This window comes from Neophocaena asiaeorientalis, unplaced genomic scaffold (genome assembly GCF_003031525.2).
Source record: "Neophocaena asiaeorientalis asiaeorientalis breed wild unplaced genomic scaffold, Neophocaena_asiaeorientalis_V1.1 scaffold83, whole genome shotgun sequence".
Classification (NCBI taxonomy): domain Eukaryota; kingdom Metazoa; phylum Chordata; class Mammalia; order Artiodactyla; family Phocoenidae; genus Neophocaena; species Neophocaena asiaeorientalis.
In genome coordinates this window covers 2,362,626-2,384,675 of record NW_020172867.1, presented here as the reverse complement: position 1 = coordinate 2,384,675, position 22,050 = coordinate 2,362,626, and positions in this window count along the sequence as shown.

The following is a 22,050-nucleotide window of genomic DNA, read 5'->3' as shown; positions in this document are numbered from 1 at the left end:
AAAAAAAAAAAAAAAAAAAAAAAAAAAAAAATTCTTAAAAAATTAAAAAAAAAGAAAAGTGGCTAAGTTAGTCCAGTAACAAGCATATAAAATTTTCTTTTCTTTGAAAATTTGTTATTTGAGCCCAGTGAGCTTAGAATTGATTTCCTTTCACCCCTCCCACTCCAAAATGGCAGAAAAATCATAAGAAACAGAAACAAAATACAAACTCATAATCCATGAATAAAGGGGCAAAAAAGAGTTAAGTCCTAGTTCACACTGCAACCTAGGATGGCACATAAAGTTCAAAGTTAAGTCCAGGATCCTGCGGACAGTGGACCTTGAGGATGTCTCTCTCCTCTCCCACCAAGAAGCAACACTCGGCTCCTGTTGTCAGCTTCCACCCCAGTTCAGATGGAGGGTCCCTCCCTTCAGTCAGCTGGTCCTTGATTTCCACTAAATCCAAACAAGTTAAAAAAAAATCTTTCTCTCCTTGTCCTCTGCCTCTTATCCAGGTACTTGAATTGCCTGTGGATCTGTTTTTCTCTAAATTCAGAGTCATTTGTCCTTTGCTGGAGAGATCCAGAAGCCACCCTATTTACCTACTCACAACATTGCCCATGCAGGGAGGACATCCAAGATTACCCAAATAGGCAGCATGCTGGGATGGGCTCTGCGGGAACCACGGCTGCAGGTGTAGGGACTGCAGAATGATGGGAACCCGCAGAGGCTCCTTGGAATCCAGGGAGAGTTGGCTTTCTGTTCTTTCCACAGCCCTGGAGTCTTTCTGTTTCTCACATTCATATCCTTCAAAAAACCTCCTTTAGCACTTGGAATGGAAGCAGGACATGCACTTTCCACCATTGCTTAAGATTTGTGTAAAGATTTTGTGATGGAAGTTTCTTCTCCATGCCTATACATTCTTTTATTTAAAGGACCTGTTCTAAACATTCAGAAATTGTTTTATTTCCAAATCAAAGAATGTGTGGCAACTATAGCCTTTATGCTCATATTTAATACCTGCAGAGTCCAGATACATTTCTTTAACAACAGTTTTTATTTAAACTTCTTATTACTCTGACTCGATTGGCTCCTACTTTGCTTCTTGGCAACTTCTGCCCCTAAGTCCTATCCAGAAACTTCCATTTGAAGGCCACACCTTTTTGGGGGGTAAATTTTCAATAATGTTGCATTTACTATAGTTCATTATTATAGACTTTCCCTCTAATATTTGCTGTTCTTTGAGTAACTGTGCCAGCAAAGTATGTTATGTACTGTTAGTAAGAATGACACAAGATTAAATGTAGTGGACTCTACTGATCACAGGACTCTAATGATAGAGCTAACTCTTCCTCAACAAGTGGGCCTCAGCTCAACCTTGTACATCATGACTGCAAGGAAGCATTTGAATTATGTATCCTCCCGGCAAGGGTGAAAAGTCAGAGTGAGATTGATATTGGATTGTCTACCTTAATGTTTTTCTCCGTCGAGTGTGAATTGGCCATCAATCTCAAGTGATGATCTTTCTTGTAAAAAATTCTGCAAAGTAATTCGAGAGACTTCATGGTGGTTCTTTATTATTTAATCAATACTTGACAAATAGTTATAGGACAAACCCAGTATTCAACAAGTACCAAAAGTTATAATATGCCAGGAATTAAACTAGTCTTTGAGACAGAGACAGACAAGATAAGGTTCTTGCCCATGAGGAGGTAATAGTTTGTTGGAGAAGACAGATATGTTTCAAGTGCCACAGTAGTGCTAACTCTGAGGAGTCCCCCAGGCCTTCACAGTGGGGATGGTATTTTAGTAGATTAGGCATGGAAGAATGACTAGGACTTTTTTGGGCAATGTGGAAAATTGTGTTTGAATATTGGTAAGATCTGTTCATTTCATAATAAGCAACCTAGTAATGTTCCAAGTTAATTGCTTAAAATGTTAAGTGCTAAATTGGTAGAGCCAGATTACATGGTACATGGACACATTAGGCTATCTTTCCAGTCTGTAATAAATCCCTGCTCTCTGGTTACTGATCTGCCCTTTTCCCAACCACGTGGGTCCTGGTGGCAGCTATATTTTGCCCTGGAGCTCTGGATCCTGTTGATTAGACCAGAGCAGGCACGTGATCAAGCTGGGGAGATCGGAGAGTTTCCCTGGCTCTGGCCATATAGATTGGTTTAGGAATGGACATCAAAGTAGGATTCGGAGAGCGATTTCTAAAGCGGTTTGAATCCCTGGTTCCAGCTCATCCCTGGGGCCCAGCTGCATTCCTGGCATGGGATTCATTCCTGCTGTGTGTTCCCTTAGCCCCTTGTAGTAGAGTTGCTCCTTTTGGCCAAAGTCGTCTCCGTGGATTTCTGTTGCTCGCAACCAAAGGAGCCCTAATTCATGAGGAAATAGACAGCTCTGCACAACACTGAAAACATTTTCCATGATGTAATCTTCAGGGGTGGAGAGTTTCTAGGCACTTTCCGCGAGGAACGTGTGTTTTAGAAACTATTCTTGTTAGAATTTCCTGAGGATCTGAAGGTCTAGGCCTGTCTCCTGGTGTACTAGCTGTGCAGTCTTGGGGCAATTCCCCTTCTCTCACTGAACTGCTTTCTCACATATAAAGGGAGGAATTAAGCAAGATTCATGGTTTGCAAACTTTTCATCCATGTTAGATAAACAGCCCAATATATAAAACAGGAATGAGTGGAACTGCTCTGGCCAGTGTGGAGGGAGGCCTCAGTCTACCTAGTTAGGGTTCAGGAGTGCAGCAGAAATGCAGTTTCTCTGAATGGATTGTAGTGTTTGAAGATTAAAGACAGGGAAGTCATCTGTGTTGGGTGGAATATAAATATAGGAGCTAAGAATGTAAGCACACCTCCAAGATAATGACAGAAGGAGATTGGCCTAAAAATAAGTGTTTGGAGCTGAAATATCAGTGGGGAGGCTGAGATACTGCCAGAGCAAGACTGTCTGTTTTCCTTCATCCTTGGGTTCCATTTCTTTGATCCCGAACACTTACTGTGCAACTCCTAATAAAGCAGAATCACATGCTCCACAGCATGGAAGCCAATTCTGTCTTGTGTACCAATTCCTTCACGCTTCAATACCCCAGTTCACCCCAAAGTTCCATGAGGGCATTCTGGTCATCAACAGCTTGTTTAAGGATCCAGGAATCTCTGGACATTCTGCCCCTTCCTCTCAGGCGAACCAAGCAGCTGCTGTTGGTTCCTCCTCTTCCTACCAGTGCTCTAGGTCTAAGGGATGGCATGAGAAGGGAGAAGTAGTAATGCTGCCCAGAGAGTCACCAGGGTCTTTTTCCTGTGGTTGTGTCCCTCATGAACCTCATGTGAAAATGGAGCCGCTGGGCGGGTTGAAAAGTTATTCCAACCTAACTGTGGCAGAGATGGCCAACTGCCCACTATATTATGTTACTGGTAAGTGGATGTCCAGCCCAGGACTACATTTCCCAGCAGCCCTTGCTTCTTGACATGGGCCTGTAACTCACCCTTACCAATGAGCTGGGAGTGAAAGTGATTTGTGTCACTTACGGATCATGTTTGTCACTAGCCTGATTGCCCTCAGATACACTTCCTTGCCCTTTCCCTACGCTGCTCATTCTGTACAGGACTGGTTCCTACAAACTACAGTTGTCCAGGCTTCCTTCCTTGGCTCTGGCTAGGTTCAGCCAGCCCGGGGAATGGCAGGAGACCGGAGGGAGGGGGAAAGGGAGAAGACAAGGTATTTCAGCCCTGATCTTTTTGCTTCACGTGACATCACTGTAGTCTCAGCTCTTAACTAACAGCCCCTCTTCCATGTCTTAGTTGCCCAGCAGCTTTCTCTGTCGTTCAGAGGGGTAAGTGGTGAGTGAGATGGATCCTCCAGTCCTAGGAGTGGAAGTGACTTCTTGCTGATGCTAATCTCTGGATTTTCTCATGTCCCCTGTCTGGCTTTTAAGCTCTTGTCATTGCCCATGTTAAAGGGTGTCTATTGGATTGCCTGGCCTGGGTCCTGTTTTTCTGATTACCTGGCCTGGACTTTGTTCTCCTGAAAAGTCCCTGACTAATACACAGGCCACGGTGGTAAAGAAGTAGGTGTGCTCTCTCTCCTCTTCCTTCCCCTGTCTCCTGGCTGCAGCCCTAGCGGGATAATGGAACCACAAGATGGGAGGAGCTTGGGCTCCCATGCAGGAGAGCCACCTGCAGGCCAGAAACTCCCACATCAAATTGTTATGTGAGTTAAAAATAAAGTTCTATGTTGCCAAGCCTTTGAAATGTTGAGGTTTATTTATTCTAGCAGGTAGCCTTATCTTAATATACTAACAAAAATGGGAATGGAGATCCCAAATGCCTTTCTTCTCAGCCTCCTACTTGTCCCCTTAGGTGGCCTCTGGGACATTGTTTAGGCAAGAGTTTGGAATTAATCAGAGTGGGTAGTGTCTCCTGTCCCTTCCAAGCTCTATGATGCTGGGACCAGTTCACTTTAAGAAGGTCCTAAATAGGTGATGGAGAAATTATAAAAATTGGGATGACTAAACTGTAATACTTAAAAAAAATTTTTTTATTGAGGTATAGTTGATTTACAATGTTGTGTTAGCTTTAGGTGTATGGCAAAGTGAATCAGTTATACACATACATATATCCACTCTTTTTTAGATTCTTTTCTCATATAGGTCATTACAGAGTATTGAGTAGAGGTCCCTGTGCTATAAAATAGGTCCTTATTGGGGCTTCCCTGGTGGCGCAGTGGTTGAGAGTCTGCCTGCCGATGCAGGGGACACGGGTTCGTGCCCCAGTCCGGGAAGATCCCACATGCCGTGGAGCGGCTGGGCCCGTGAGCCATGGCCGCTGAGCCTGCGCGTCCGGAGCCTGTGCTCCGCAACGGGAGAGGCCACAGCAGTGAGAGGCCCGCGTACCGCAAAACAAACAAAAACAACAACAACAACAACAAAGGTCCTTATTAGTTATCTGTTTTATATGTAGCAGTGTGTAATACTTTTGACTTTAAAGCAGTTTTACTTCTGAAATCATTAATCAATTCATTCATGAACTTACTCATCAATTTCTTGAGGCATTTACCAAGTGCCTGCTATTCGTAAAAACCTCTGCTAGGTGATATTACCCATTCTAGCTTTTAGTAAGGCAGGCTCAGAGAAAGGGCTTCACGGTAACTGGGCTCTGGGTGAGAGAGAATTCAAATTAAAAAAATGTAAATAGAAACTACGGACCTCCCAGGTTCTGACCCTCTGAGACTTTTGATGCTACCTTGGTCAAGTTCATCATTCTGGGGCTTAGTAAAGTTCAAGAAACTGATAGATGTTTTTCTAGGTAGTGTCGTGTGTGGTTTAGAGCAGCTAGCATCATGTAACAGTTTCAGCTTTTTGGCTGGAAGTCTAGGGATTTGGCTGTGCCTTATTTTGGGGGGAGGGGCAAGGAACTACGGCTGCTGTGATGGACCAACTTAGCTGTGTTTCGCTTCTGACCTCTTTCCTGGCCTACTTATGTAAACATATTGTCAGTGATCATGTGCTAGAGAGAGAGGCTCGTTCAGGGCCTGACTCAGGAGACTTTCCTGGTGACCCGTGTGCTGGGGCATGTGTTTGGCATGGGCTCCTTGTTGCTCTGGGTCAGCGGACTATGCCTCAGGCAGGATCGTAGAGCATCATAGGGGACATCAGATCTGGCAGGGCCTTGAGAATGGTCTATGGATGATGTCCAGAGGTGGAGGGAGGCAGCTAAGAGCCTGTGAAGGGCTCTCTGGAACTCACTGAAGGGGAATGTGGGCCTCGTGGTGCTGTAATGTTTTGGGAAAGCTCAGTCAAATGTCAGTTGTCCAGAAACCTCAGGGCTGAGTTTTTCTGGATAATTTTTTCTTTGTGAATGTCTAAGGGTTTATCTTTTAAACCCCCAAACATTATATTTAACCATGTGAAGTGAGAATTTCTCTAAAAGCTATGGTATACCCAGCGCCCCTCTCACGGCCCCTCCCTTCCTCTTGGTTCCAACTTGATAGCCCTGGAAGGGCTCCACGGAACACAAAGAGATCCAGTAGAAGAGATTGTTCCTAAGCCTCAATTGTTCCTAAACCTCGAATGTTCTAAGTTATGATTATAATCCAAAATTATAAACATCTCTAGAAGGGTTACACTGTAAGCTCTTGCCAGCCCTTTCCATTACGAAAACAGGGGAAAAGAGAGGGGCTCCTTTCAGAACGCCCTGGATGAAGCCTTGTAACAGGAGCCTTGGGGGCAACAGTGAGGATCCAAAGGAGAGCGAAGAAAAAAAACCAAAACAAAAAAAGCCCAAAGGAGAGCGAAGAAGTACTTCAAGATTTAGCATCCTCTCCTAACCCTTTCCTTGCCAGAAGGGATCGATGAAATCCACCAGACATACCCCACCTTTCTTATCTCTGCTTGGAAAATGATGTCTCTGTTTTTTGTTTTCTTTATAGCTTTCTTTACATGGACATATTCCATAGAATTCACCCATTTAAAGTGTATGATTCTGTAGTTTTTAGTATATTTACAGAGCTGAACAATCAACATTACAATTTTAGAAAGTTTTTGTTATCCTCAAAAGTAATCCTATACCCCTTAGCTACCATCCCCCAATCCTGCCACCCCCTTACCCATCCCCGCCGTTGGCAACCACTAATCTAATTTCTGTCTCTACAGATTTATCTTTTCTGGACACTTCATATAAAGGGAATCATACAACATGTGATCCTTTGTGACCGGCTTCTTTCACTTAATGTTTTGCACAATGTTTTCAAGTTTCATGCACGTTGTAGCATGTATGAAACCTTCATTCCTTTTAATGGCCAAATAATATACCAATATATAGAGATATCACGTTTTATTTATTCATTCACCAGTGGACATTTGGGTTGTTTCTGCTTCTTGGCTATTGTGAATAATGCTGCTATAAGCATTCATATACAAATTTTCATGCAGACATCTATGTTTTCATTTCTCTTGGGTATGTACTCTACCTAGGAGTGGAATTGCTGGATCACATGGTAACTCTATGTTTAACTCTTGGTCCAGGGCTACTTATAAACTCCTGTTTGTTGGAGATACTCCTTCATGCTTCAATACTCTTCGATTCCACTTTACTCTTAGAAACTTGGATTAAAAAGATATGTGTGTGCAGGGAACTATATTTAGTATCCTGTAAAAAAAACATAATGGAAGAGAATATGAAAAAGAATATGTATATATTTGTAGAACTGAATCACTTTGCTATACAGCAGAAACTAACACAACATTGCAAATCAACTACAGAAAAAAATGTGTATGTATTGATTTTTATTGATGAACTTTTTATTCAGTTCTATCAGTGTTCACATATTTGTTTTTGCTTGGGAAGGTAAAGTCCATCCTGTTTTTGTCTGTTGTTATCAAGCAGTCCTATTTATGCTTCCTTGCTTCCATTTTGTTCACTGCATGTTAACTTCTCTCTTTGTGGCAATGGTTTGTTTTCATCATACGAATTGCAGAACTAACAAGAGTGAAAACTCAATTCCTGTCATACGAAAGACTGGGGGCTGGAAGTGAGGTGAGCAAGGGGGCAGGGAGAGGCATGGGGGAAGGAGTCTAATTCCTGGAATGCAGGGGTTGCTCTAGGGCTCGGTGCCATCAGGCCCTCGGGCCCTGGGCTGCCCGCCCTGTGCTCCCCGGGCCCCGGTGCCCTACGTGCTGCCCGGCACTTGCAAGAAACACCTGCGCACAACGGTTGCCAAGGGCCAAGGAGCTGTATGAGCGTCCATATCCTGTTTGGGAATAGTTTCAAATGAAATCAATGACTCTTCCCTGCATTAGAACATTTTTTTTTTTAAGGAGAAAGAGAGAAGGAGAGCAGCGAGGAGTCTTGTTCAGAGAAGCAGTCCGTGTTGAGCCATCGCCCTGCCGGCGGCCCTCGGCCCTGCCTGATGCCTCCCCGGGGCTGCTGCCTGCTGTGTGGGCCCCTTCGGCCTCCTTGCCCCTGGGTCGGCTTTCCTGGCTTTTCTTCATTCACTCAGCAAACATTTGTTGAGAGCCCTTGTGCACCTGCCCTGTGCTAGGCCCAGGAACACAGGCCTGGCTCCTGCCCTCATGGAATTGTAGCCCTTTATTCCCTCCATCTTTTGCTTCCTCCTTTTCCATTTCACTCGCTATATGTTTCTTCCTTCTTTCTCCTTACACTTCTCTATTTTTACATGGTAAAGGGACACTTGTTCCATGTCCATGTTTCATTTTCTGGACCCACACGGAGAGAGTTGAGAGTTGGGAGGGTTCGGCACAGCCCAAGGGCCCACCCTACATCCCCAGTGGCCTCGCCTCTTCCTTGGAGAGGATAAGGGGAGACCCAGGCTAAGTCTATGCACAGAAAGGAGGGGTGGTGGGAGCCGTGCACTTCATCCCCGTCTATGCTCCTGTCCTGGCTCTGCGGGAGAGGGTGGGGCTGCCCAGAGAAGTAGATAGGCTCCAGGGAGGGATGGTGTGTGTGTGTGTGTGTGTGTGTGTGTGTGTGTGCGCGCGTGCGCGTAGGGAGGTGGCACAGAGAGGCACTGACTGGGCGTTAGAAACCCCCCAAGCCCAGTTGAGCCACTTGACTCGCATCTGGGTGCAGCTCCCAAGTTTGCTCTTGATAGCGCTTCCGGCCACCTTGGAATACTTTGTCTGAACTCCATCTGGGTGCTTTGGGTCTTGCTTCTGACCTGCTGATCCAAGGATGGGCCCTCCTCACAAACAGTTGTGAGCAATAGGCTTTGCCTCTGCCTACGACTCATTACTTTTCCTTGGAGAGAAGGCACAGCTGTAATCCTGTCTCTTCTAGGTGAAATGCTGCAGCTGAGTGGCCCAGGGGCCTGGATCAGAGTGTGGAGGGGGATTTTTTTTTAAATTTATTTTTTATTTATTAATTTTTATTTTTTTGGTTGCATTGGTCTTTGTTGTTGCGCACGGACTTTCTCTAGTTGCGTTGAGCGGGGGCTACTCTTTGTTGTGGTGCGTGGGCCTCTCATTTTTGTGGCTTCTCTTGTTGCATGCCCTAGAGCATGGGCTCTAGGCACACAGGCTTCAGTAGTTGTGGCATGTGAGCTCAGTAGTTGTGGCACACGGGCTTAGTTGCTCCGCGGCATGCGGGATCTTCCCGGACCAGGGCTTGAACCTGTGTCCCCTGCATTGGCAGGCGGATTCTTAACCACTGCGCCACCAGGGAAGTCCCTGGAGGGGGATTTTAAGTAGCACTCTTCAAACTCTTGGCAGTGAAAGACCTGTTTGTTTGTTTGTTTTTATTTCCAATCATTTGTGAACTGATTTTTTGGGTAAAATACAATAAATATAAAATACTAGAAAAATGAATGGAAAAAAACAAAGATAATCAAAATACAAGCTCTGTTTTTTAAAAGTGAGGTTCGATAGACATCAGATTGCTGTGGAAAATTGTCACAAAAGCTCTCAGTGTTTCTCAGTTTCTGTACTTTTCTTGTTGCAGACCTGTAACAGATGGTGGGCTGGCAGCAGTCTGCAGATCACACTCTGGCCCCCAGTGCCCCCCTCTCCCCGGCCTCCTGCCCACGGGGGTGGCCAGCTCCCGCCCGGGCCTGTATGACAGGAGCGTGGCCGGGCTGAGTGTGGCTCTGGAGTAGGCAACAGAAGTCCCAGTCTGAGGTGGATCAGTGTTCTCCCTAAGATTCAGGGTTTCTTAGAAGCAATTTTAGTAATAAGGAGCTGAATCCACTCAAGTTGGTTTTAGGTACAGGGCTCATGGAACCTGCAGAAAGGCCACGGTGACAGGCCCAGGAAGGGGGGAAGCCAGGGCCGTTCCCAGGACCTCAGCAGCCTAAGTTCATGGACCTTCACTGAGGGACCCACCGTTAACATGGCTCAGCTCCCTGGCCCCCCCCTCTGTGTCTGTGCCTCTTGGCATAAATTATCAAGAGAAAGAGATTTTGTGGATTGAGTAGGGCAAATGGTCCACCTCAGTCCAATTAGTGGGGGCCAAAAGATGGGCTCTCATAGCCTGGTCTCCACTCAGTAACGCTTGTGGAAACCAACTCCCAGAGAAAGAAGTTAACGGTAGGACTGGGACCGAGGGTGGGGCTCTGGTGTGAGCTGCTGCTCGTGGAAGGTCCTGAATGATGTGCCAGTTCTCAAGCACGAGAGAGGTTTTAATCGTTAAATTGTAGGGAGAAATTCCTGGTCTTGCCCTGTGCAATCAGCTCATCCCCCTGGGTCTCTTAGTGCGCTGAAGTGTTGCTTCCCTGCTCCTGGTCTCACTACTCACTTAGCAAACAGGAATCTCCATGGAAGGCACTGACCTGTGATTTATGTGTCATAAAAGGGCTGGGGTGTCTGATGCCTGTACTTATCTGCTTGAGAAGAAACATTAAATGAGAGCTAATGGACCCTCGGCTTCTAATGTGGCTGCTGCTTACTTAATGCGTGGCGCACAAAGGCTCCATTTCAATCCATCTCCCTGGTCAGGCCAAGCTGATTTTCATCCTGCAGACCTCAGGGAAGCTCAGCCACAGCCACGAGAAGCAGAACCCAAAGGCCCAGAAGCTGCAGTTTTCTCCTTTCCATATCTTCACCGCCGAAGGTCTCTTGCCAGGAAGATGTTTTATATACAAACCTTCAGAGTTAAAATCCTAATGTGAGGCAAAAGTTTAAGCCGATGACACTATTTCAAATGACAGTTTAACAATCCGTAGTTCCAGATGGAAGTTCCAGACAGGAGGCCTCCTTGACTGAACAGTTTCTTGAGGCAGGGTTCATTTGAAGCCAGAATGACTACATATAGTCCTTTAAGTAGCCAGCTGGTGGTGAGTACCCGGAATTGGTTAGCTCTGGGTCTTTACTAGCAGCAGACTCTAGGTGGCACTACAATGCAACGTTAGTGCACCGCCATGCCTGTTAGTCTGGAAACGGGGAAGATTTAGTGCTCAGAAAAGTTAGACATGTTAAGGAAAGGAGTACAGAAATCACCACTTAGAAGTTCCTCTAGAAGCCTTGGGACCACAGACCATCCTCTTCTGGAACTAACTGGCTAAATGGCAAGGATGGTGTAGAAAGGGATATGTACCTACCGGTGGTTTGCAGTCTTGATACAAGTAAGAATTACAACCATCTTGTGTGCCTGGAAGATAAGGAGGCCGAGGAAACGAAAAGCCCAAGAAAACAGAATAGGGTGAGAGAAGAGTGGATTTTTTGTTTTGTTTTGTTTTGGGCCGCGTCGGGTCTTAGTTGTGGCACACGGGGTCTTCATCGAGGCGCGTGGGCTTCTTCATAGTTGTGGCACGCGGGCTCCAGAGGGTGTGGGCTCTGTAGTTTACGGCACGCGGGCTCTCTCCTTGAGGTGTGCGTGCTCAGTAGTTGTGGCACGTGGGCTTAGTTGCCTTGCGGCATGTGGGATCTTAGTTCCCTGACCAGAGATCAAACCCGCGTCCCCTGCATTGGAAGGCGGATTCCTTACTACTGGACCACCAGGGAAGTCCCAAGAATGGAATTTTATTTATTTATTTATTTTTCATGTTGAATTTTATTTTATTTATTTATTTTTATACAGCAGGTTCTTATTAGTTATCTATTTTATACATATTAGTGTATCTATGTCATTCCCAGAATGGATTTTTAAATTATAATTATTATTTTATTCTGAGGGAGAATTTTGTTTGAAGTACATGAAGCTCCTCTGGATTTATACTCGCTCCCGACCCCTGCATTGAATTGTTAGTATAGTTAATAGTTGTAGGATAATAGTTGGAGAGTCTTAGTAAGTAACACTGATTAAGGTACTTATTTATGAGTGATCAAATGAATCAAGAAAGAGAAACTAAGTGAAACATTATAAAATGCCTTTTCTCATGGACCACATGCTCTAACACTTGGGCTTATGTTGGGCTTATGATATAAGGCATAATTTAGCCCACCAGATTTTGATGGTTTGGGAGGTATGCATAAGGTTATTATCTGAACCTTATTCGTCCCTTGTTTGCAAGGATTTGTTCAATGTATTTCTGTTTCTAATCGTGCTCTAAATCAATGATTCTTAAAGTGTAGCTCTTGGGCCAAGAGCACCAGTATCACCTGGGAACTTATTAGACATGCAGATTCTTGAGACCTACCCCAGGCTTCCTGAGTCACAAACTCGGATGGGGCCCAGCAATCTATGTTTTAACCGGTCCCCTCCCTGTGATTGTGGTGTGTGCTTAAGTTTGAACACAACTGCTCCAAAGAGTCCCTCAGACAGGTGTGGGGAAAAGTGGGAATAGGTAGATTATCCAATCAGCATCTGTGCCCGCCCTGTCTTTTAGCAGTGTGATGAGTGCTGGGGTTACAATGAGGAAAACGTGTATCTCCTTTCAAGCTCTTTATAGTTTAGTGGGGAAACATGCTTGCCTACAACTATACATGTAATAACTGCAAAAATATAGTAATTCTGCCTAGGAAAGAGGGAGGGGAAGTATTTAAAGGGTAGTGGACAACACTTGAGCACAGTGATTTGAAAGATGAGATTTAATGAGGCAGAGAAGGGCTTGTAGCTTTTAACATCGCCTTTATTATTGCTGAAGAAGAGCTTTGTCCGCCTCAAAACATGGAGGAGCCAAGCACGTTAAGAGAGACTGTTTGAGTCTTCCTTTCCCTGCCGTTTATTTGGTTAATGGCATGGGCTTCGCAAGTCATTTATTAAGAGGGAAAATATGCCTGGCTTTGGGCCTTCACTCAATGCCAGAAGTCAATAAAATTCTGAGGGAAGCAGTGACTCAAGAATATTATATCCAGCCAAGGTGTTGGTAAAATGTAAAGACTACAGGTAAAGATGATCACACATCAACAAACTCAAGAAATACACAAGGCATGAAAACTTCTTGGGAAAGAAATTACTCAGTGTTAAGATTCATCCATGTCAAGGGTAAATCAAAATAAAGGACTCGGGGTGGAGTAGTCACAATTAAAGACCAGCGGTAATCCTTACCAGGGGATGTGGGTGGAGGTGTGAGAGTACTAATTTCCGCATTTTAGCAGAAAGTTGATTTTTCAAAACGACTCTAAACACTTTATGCTATTTTATAATCTTTTTTGTTTTTTTTTCTAGTGGGCTCTTTTAAGAAATATTACCATTTGTGGCAAAGAACATTTATCTGAAGTTTATTTTCTTCGCTTTCTAATCTTTTTTCATCTGAGTTCAAGTAAAATTAAGTTTAAAAGCTTTGTAAAAATTAAAGCTAGTTAATTTTTTTTTGTGTGGTACGCGGGCCTTTCACTGCTGTGGCCTCTCCCCTTGCGGAGCACAGGCTCCGGAAGCGCAGGCTCAGCGGCCATGGCTCACGAGCCCAGCCGCTCTGCGGCATGTGGGACCTTCCTGGACCGGGGCACGAACCCGCGTCCCCTGCGTCGGTAGGCGGACTCTCAACCACCGCGCCACCAGGGAAGCCCCTTAAAGCTAGTTAATATTTTAATTAGCTCATTTTTCCATCCATCCATTTTTTCCATCCATCCTTGGTTAATCCCTTCACTCTCATAGTTTTAAGTATCACCTATTTGCTCATGATGTTCAAATATTTACCTTCAGCCCTGATGACTTCTGATTTTCAGAACTATATGTCTAGTAGCCCACTGGACAGCTCCACTTGGATGTCCAGTGGGCACTGAAAGCTCCACATGTTCAAAACCAAACTAATTTCCTTCATCTTCCAAAGGCAAATTTGGCATCCCTTCTATATTTCTGTGTTTCCTATCTCAGTTCATGATAGCACCATTAACTTGGTCATCCAAACCGGAAACTTGGAGTTATCCTAGATTGCTTATCTCTCCTTCATCCTTCCCAACTAACCAGTTGATAACATCACTAGCTAAATGTTCAGCTTTCTCTCTCCTCTTCATTCTAGCTACCATTAATCTAGGACATATCCTCACCTGGGACTTTGACAGTAGCTTTTTTTTTTTCTTTATAAATTTATTTATTTTTGGCTGCATTGGGTTTTCATTGCTGCACGTGGGCTTTCTCCAGTTGTGGTGAGTGGGGGCTGCTCTTCGTTGCACAGGCTTCTCATTGCAGTGGCTTCTCTTGTTGCGGAGCACAGGCTCTAGGTGCACGGGCTTCGGTAGTTGTGGCTCGCGGGCTCTAGAGTGCAGGCTCAGTAGTTGTGGCGTATGGGCTTAGTCGCTCCGCGGCATGTGTGATCTTCCTGGACCAGGGCTCGAACCTGTGTCCCCTGCATTGGCAGGCGGATTCTCAACCACTGCGCCACCAGGGAAGCCTGACAGTAGCTTTTTAACTGGTCTCTGGGCTTCCTTGGTTTTCTCCATTTACCTCCCTTGTTTATATTCCTGCCAGAATGATCTTTCTAAATGCAAGTTGATCTTGTTCCGCTCCAGCTAACACCCTTCAGTGTTTCTCCATTTCCCTGGGGATGAATCTCAGGCTACTGAACATATAACCATCCTCAGTTTCTGGACTAATTCTTTTATCCCCAACCTGCTGTGATATAGGTAACTTCTGGTCCTTCTGCCTGGAATTCTTTTGTGTGTGTGTCCTTTATAGCCTAGATGATGCCTGCTTATTCATTGAAACACAGCTCAAGGGTCATTTCAGGAAGTTTTCCTAGACCTGAGACTAAGTCTATCTCCTCTGTGCTCCATGGTCCATTCACATACCACTACTGTAGCACTTAGCGTTCAAGAGATGTTTATATATTGGTGTCTACCATTATCATTTCTGGTTCCTCCATGTTAGGAACTGTGTGTGTGTGCACACGTGCACACACGTGCGAGCTTCATCATATTGCCTGTTATACACCATGGCACATAGTAGGCACACAAATTCTACTGAAGTGAACTAAGCAATCTTGGCACATCTTTCTATCAACTACCAGATACACTCCCTCTCTCCCTTGGGTACAATTGGATAAACACTGCCAAATGCAATAGTGCTGTATTTTTCTGAACTCAGGGCAGACTGCTTTCCTTCTGTGGATACATTCTTTCTTCAGATATGTTAATACTATTGATTAAGTTATAGCTTTCTTGTAGAGCAATCATATTCCAGTCATGTCTCTCTAGATGCATCCTGGGCTCCTTAATTGGGTTCTTCATTCCTTCATTTATTAGTTCGCTTATTCTGTTCATGCAAGGCTGTGTGTTAAGGGGTATATACTAGGTTTTCAGTAACACGGTGCCCTTTGTATTACCTTCATGAAGGGCCATCATTGTGCAGCACAAGGTGTGAGGCCAGGGGATGCTTCATTGGGTGAGGTGTGTATGTAAGGTGGGAGCCGATGGCAGGGGTGGGCAGGAGTCCTATATGCCAAGTCCAACCTCAGGCGAGTCCTTCAGGTTCTTGAGAACCGTCCAGTATAAGGTTAAGAGCTCTGGTTTTGGAGGGAGGCAGCCCGGTTTCCAATCTCAAGGTAACAGCTTAGTGGACAAATTCCTAGCTATAAGTCTCTGTAACTGTTAAATGGGGATAATAGTAGGACTAACCTTATCGGGTTGTTTTGATAATTAAAAGAGATAATTTGAAAAGTGCAATGGAAGATGAGAGGCATGTGACAAATGCTAGTCTACCTCATCACCATTGTCATCATCACTGTCATCACCATCATATTTTAACGAGTGCTCTGAGTCTGGATTCAGCCTGACCGGTCTTTGGGTCCTCCTCACCCCTCTTCCCCTTGGCATGTTTTGGTCAATAGTAATGCGAGCCTGGGAAAGACCTTGTGGACATCCCATCTGCCAATTTCCTTTTTCTGCTTCCTCTGTTAGGAAATGCTTTGGGTTTTTAGGGGCTCTGTTTATACAGGGATTATTTAGCATTTTAATTCTCTGAAGGTGCTGGCATAGCTTCAGTCTGTAATTCTAAGGAAAAGGCGTTTAGCTGTGCCTTTCTTTGTCTGTCGGGAACATTTCTATAGATAAGCACCCTGCACAGTAAATAAACTGCATTGTTACTACATTGCCTAGCAATTTACCTGTAACAGATGGCTATGCCTGCTATAATGACATGATAGCTAATCCATACCCTGCATGATTTTATCTTCTACTGGAAGAGCTGGCAAGTTTAAAGGGGACGCCCTCAAGGATCAGCTGGGGGAACCAGTTCTGGTTTTTGTGAGTGAAGTTTTTGCAGGGGGTACACCAAGAATCCAGGGCCTGAATTTTGAGCAAGTGCTTAATTTCAGGATCAATTACCTTAAGCTTCCTACAAGTAGCTTCTACCTAAAGCTTCTATTTGATTTAATTAAGGAAGTCTTTCAGTCCTCAAGTCTGTGGTTAATACAGAGGATAATGTTTTTTCTTACTGCATTAGACATTTTGGATATGTAAATATCCTATCAGCCAACTTGTTTTAAAAGTAAATAACAATTGCCTTTGGCAATTGGTAAATAATGCTGCTTTCTTTATTATTATTATTTTTATTGAAGTATAGTTGATTTACAATGTTGTGTTATTTACTGGTGTACAGCAAAGTGGTTCGGTCATATATATATATATTTCCGTATATATACGCATACATACATATATTCTTTTTCGTATTCTTTTCCATTATGGTTTGTTACAGAATATTGAATATAGTTCCCTGTGCTATACAGTAAGACCTTGTTTATCTGTTTTATGTATAATATTAACTGTATGCTTTTTGATAGAGCCCTCCAAGTGATGTTATTAGATCCGAAGGCAAGAACTATTTTATAGCACTATTAGTTAGACATTGCTTACTGAAACATCAAAACAATTTATGTTGTCACCATAATTTTCTTTTTATTAAAAATTATTTAATTTATTTCTGTTTATTTTTGGCTTCATTGGATCTCTGTTGCTGCGCGCAGGCTTTCTCTAGTTGTGGCGAGCGGGGGCTACTCTTTGTTGCGGTGCGCGGGCTTATTGCGGTGGCTTCTCTTGTTGCGCACGGGCTTCAGTAGTTGTGGCACGTGGACCCAGTAGTTGTGGCTCTCACGCTGTTGAGCGCAGGCTCAGTAGTTGTGGTGCACGGGCTTAGTTGCTCCGTGGCATGTGGGAGCTTCCCGGACCAGGGCTCGAACCCGTGTCCCCTGCATTGGCAGGCGGATTCCCAACCACTGTGCCACCAGGGATGTCCACCATAATTTTCAATGTAAATGATAGAGCTGGACTTTTACTTGTACCTTGTTTCTTGTAGCTTGCCATTTGTTTTTCTGACTAGACTGAAAGCTTCTGGAAGGAGGGGGTTGGGTTTGGACTTCTCTGGAGGCTGTGCCCCCTCCTGGAAAAAGCACAAACTTGGAGTGCAACCTGGGTTCCATTCCTGGCAGTAGCCAGTAACAGCCCATGACCCTGGGCAAGTTATTGGCCTTTCTGTACTCTTTTTGTTGTCCCAAAGGTTTTTTAAAATATTACTTGAGCACTTTTTAGTAATTAATTTTGTAAATGGTCTCAGATACCTTTCATGACGTAAATATTACCTGCAGGGCTATTATAAGGAACAAAAGTTGTTTCAAATTTAAGAAACTGATCACAGTGGTACCGATCACTTTTCCTTCATTCATCCCTCCCCGATCTTTCTCCTAGAAGAGAAGACTTGTCCTCCTAGTGATGAATTAGGTAGGGTGATTGCTGCCTGGTGGACTATTTATATCTCTCTAATCTGTCTATTTCTTTCCATCTCCAACACCACCAATTGCTAACATTTATTGAAGGCTTACAGTGGGCCGGGTGTTCTGCAGGCATGATCTCATTTAATCCCCACCAAAACCGTTATTATTGCCATTTTACAGGTGGGGGATTTGAGGCTTAAAGGGGTGAAGCAAATTATCCAAGGTCAAATAGCTAATTAGCGTTAGACTCAGATCCAGTCTCCCACCTAGACTCATGTGGAGGCCCGTGGGAAGACTGATACCTGTTTTCCCAGTATCTTGCTTCCCTCAGGTCAACCCCTTCTCCACATGGAAACAATGTAAGCTTTTGCATAAGAAAACCCAAGACCCCCTTCCATCACCGCTCCCCTCCCCCACCATGCCGTACCATCTGGCTTCTACCCACCTCCTGTGTCTCCTCCGGCGCCATCCTGCCTCCTCCAGTACCATCCTTGCTCTCTGCATTTTGTGACCTTCTTCCAGTTCTGGGTTGTGCCATCTCTCCTCTGTCCTCTGAGTCTTTGTAGATGTGCTTCCCTCTGATGGGAGCCACCCCTTCCTCTCTTCACCTGGGGCCTCAATCAGGTTTCCTTATCTTTTCCATCTCGGTTTTCTCCTATGAAAGAAAGAGTGTTTCACACCTCCTACTGATGTAGGATGTTGCTTGTTTGTTGACTATTTATATCTTTCTAGACCCTACTTATTCTGCATGGCCGGTGCAGGCTTTTCCCCGAACTCCCTCCCGGCTAGTCGTGGTGCACTAACCCCTTCAGGCTATGTTCAAGCCGCCAACCCCAGTCCTCTCCCTGAGCTCCGTCCAAAACCAAAACCCGAGCCTCAGCTCGCAGCCCCGCCCGCCCCGGCGGATGAGCAGACAAGCCTCTCGGGTTGGTGAGTGCTGGTCGGCACCGATCGTCTGTGCAGGAATCTCCCCGCTTTGCCCTCCACACCCGTCGCTGTGCACTACTCCGCGGTCCCGAAACTCCCCCCTCTGCCTCCCGCAGTCTCCGCCCGCGGAGGGGCTTCCTAGTGTGTGGAAACTTTTCCTCCTTCACAGCTCCCTCCCACTGGTGCAGGTGCCGTCCTTATTCTTTTGTCTCTGTTTTTTCTTTTGCCCTACCCAGTTACGTGGGGAGTTTCTTGCCTTTTGGGAGGTCTGAGGTCTTCTGCCAGCCTTCAGTAGGAGTTCTGTAGGAGTTGTTCCACGTGTGGATGTATTTCTGGTGTATCCGTGGGGAGGAAGGCGATCTCCGCGTCTTACTCTTCCGCCATCTTCAAGGTCCCACCTATTCTGCAACTTGAACATCTGTTTGTTCCTGACCTCACATTGGGTTAGGGTCCCCTGGTCTCTGCTCTCAGAGCAGCTGTGCCTTTTCTCAATGGCAGGTATCAGGATTTTTAGTTTCAGAAATTTTATTTGTGTAGTTATTTGGTTAATGTCTATCTATCCTGCCCTGCCTGGACATTTTATAAGGACAAGCCTTGTGTCCCCTTTATCTCATTTTGTATCCTCAGGGTCTAACACAATACTTAGCACATGGTATTTTCATTTACCATGTTGAATAAAAACTGAGCTTTAGAAGCTGGGAAATACTAATGATAAATCCTGGGGTTTCTTAGCCCTCTCCTGCTCCTGGAGGGGCAAGAAGTATGTATAAACTGCATGGCCCCTGGGTCTCTTCACAAGTGTGTGTGTGTGTGTGTGTGTGTGTGTGTGTGTGTGTGTGGTCTATGTGTACATCCCTGAATGTGTGTGTCCCATGTACACATACACAGAGACACACACATGCCTTCCCTCTCTCCATTACAGATGGCTGAACCAGGAAGGTGAAGAATATTTTTCACGGCGTTATTTTTATGATAATCTATTTCGATGGTTAATTTGGTTTAGGACACTGATTTATCACCAGTTTATAGATCTCTCTCTCTTTTTATTGTCCTATTTGAATTATAAGGATGGCATGTGTGAAATGGAACTCCTTGGCCTATTGTTCTGCTTCTCACGCAACCAGTGTAGTTCAGACAATAAAAAGATCTATAAAATTAATATATACACAGAGTAGAGAGAGGAAAGAGAGGGACAGAGACAGGGAAAATGGGTAATGCTTTGGAATTAGATACACATTTATCTCTCTCCGGTGAAGTTCAGAATCAGAATTTACATGCGGAAGAGGCATAAATGAGGTATGAAGGTGTTGTCCTCTGGTGTGGAAAGAGGTCTAGTAATTCCAGCTTACCTATGTGACACAGAAAACAGATTTTCCTCTTGTTTTTATCAGTTTTAAGGGCTTACAACTGCTGGGCTAACTTTAGAAATATGTGCTCCAAAAATATGACGTTAAAGAAAATAAATACCAGACCACTTGCATTGTGTAATTACTTAGTCAATTAGGTATGTCTCAGTTGTATCACCAACAGACATCTAAAGTGGACATTTGCTTGTGAATTTTCTCCAGCATCTGGTACACATCTGACACATAGTAGGTATTCAATAAATATTTGTAGACTAAAAGTATAACTGAATGAGTGCTGAGGAGGCGTGGCTGGTTAACTGGTACCCTGACCCACAATCCTGACTTCACCAGTCCTTCACCAGAGGAAGGATTGGGCGCCTTCCCCATCACCCCCTCTGACAGCTCTCTCACGTGATGTCCTTTTCTGGACCACTCTTCCACTTCTTTTGGCTTTTGGCGTCTCTCTTGGTTTTGTTCCTCTTCTTGCACTAGCTGTTCACCTGTTCCTTTCAAAAACTGAGATGGGAACAATTCTAGTGGAACAGTTGATGCTGATAAGTGCCTTCTGAGTGGAAAACAAACAATGCTGCTCTACCCTGTGAAGAAGTATTTTGACCAGCTGGCAGTTCCCAGATGCGATTTCACTTGAGGTTCTTGGACTGACTATTTATTGCTAGGCTTGAAATGATGGTTATTATTGTTACAAATATTATGATGCTGAAGAAGCCATCTTGCAAAGCACAGACAGCTGCATTGTTTACAAACATAATTAATGAGGTGATTTTTAATATCAACAGCTCAGAACCAGCCTTCCTGAAGACTCTTTAGGGCCTAGGCCACAGAGCCATTCGTAACTTCTACAGCACTTCTACGACGGGGCCGCCTCCAAGATTCATCTCCTTCGGCTTGGCCCTGGTTTATTTTATGAATGACAAAAATAGACCCCTACTTGTTGCTGGTGAGGAATGGTTTATGTCTAGCAAGCCCAGCTCCACCAGAAGATAAACACAGGCATACTTTTCTAAGAAGTAGAGGTACATTTCTTAGTAGCTAACTTCTGTATTTATACAATAGTCATCCAACTGAGGTGACTGTCCTGGGGGACTGGGATGGAATGGCACATTCCTTTCTAAACATGGAAATGTTTTGTGTGATATAATGTTCCATAAATACCTGCAATATATCAATACTCAGAAAAATGGCTTATACTTCAAGTAGGCTTTTCACAGCCTAACCATTGAGGCCTTTCACATGACCTCAGATTTTTAGTCCATTTCATTATATTTGGGTGAGGGATTTGAATTAAAGACTTTTCTCTCCTCTAAACCTGGCCTGACACACAGCCTTTCAAACTGGACTCAAAAGCAAATCATTCTTCTGATTTTTTGATGATGGCCATTCTGACTGGTGTGAGGTGATACCTCACTGTGGTTTTGATTTGCATTTCTCTAATGATTAGTGATGTTGAGCATCCTTTCCTGTGTTTGTTGGCAATCTGTATATCTTCTTTGGAGAAATGTCTATTTAAGCCTTCTGCCCATTTTTGGATTGGGTTATTTTTTGATGTTGAGGTGCATGAGCTGCTTGTATATTTTGGAGATTAATCCTTTGTCAGTTGCTTCATTTGCAAATATTTTCTCCCATTCTGAGGGTTGTCTTTTGGTCTTGTTTATGGTTTCCTTTGCTGTGCAGAAGCTTTGAAGTTTCAGTAGGTCCCATTTTTTAAAATTTCCATTTCTCTAGGAGGTGGGTCAAAAAGGATCTTGCTGTGATTTATGTCATAGAGTGCTCTGCCTATGTTTTCCTCTAAGAGTTTTATAGTGTCTGGCCTTACATCTAAGTCTTTAATCCATTTTGAGTTTATTTTTGTGTATAGTGTTAGGGAGTGTTCTAATTTCATTCTTTTACATGAGACTGTCCAGTTTTCCCAGCACCACTTATTGAAGAGGCTGCCTTTTCCCCATTGTATACTCTTGCCTCCTTTATCAAAGATAAGGTGACCATATGTGCGTGGGTTTACCTCTGGGCTTTCTATCCTGTTGCATTGATCAATATTTCTGTTTTTGTACCAGTACCATACTGTCTTGATTACTGTGACTTTGTAGTATAGTCTGAAGTCTGGGAGCCTGATTCCTCCAGCTCCATTTTTCTTTCTCAAGATTGCTTTGGCTCTTCAGGGTCTTTTGTGTTTCCATACAAGTTGTGAAAATTTTGGTTCTAGTTCTGTGAAAAATGCCATTGGTTGTTTGATAGC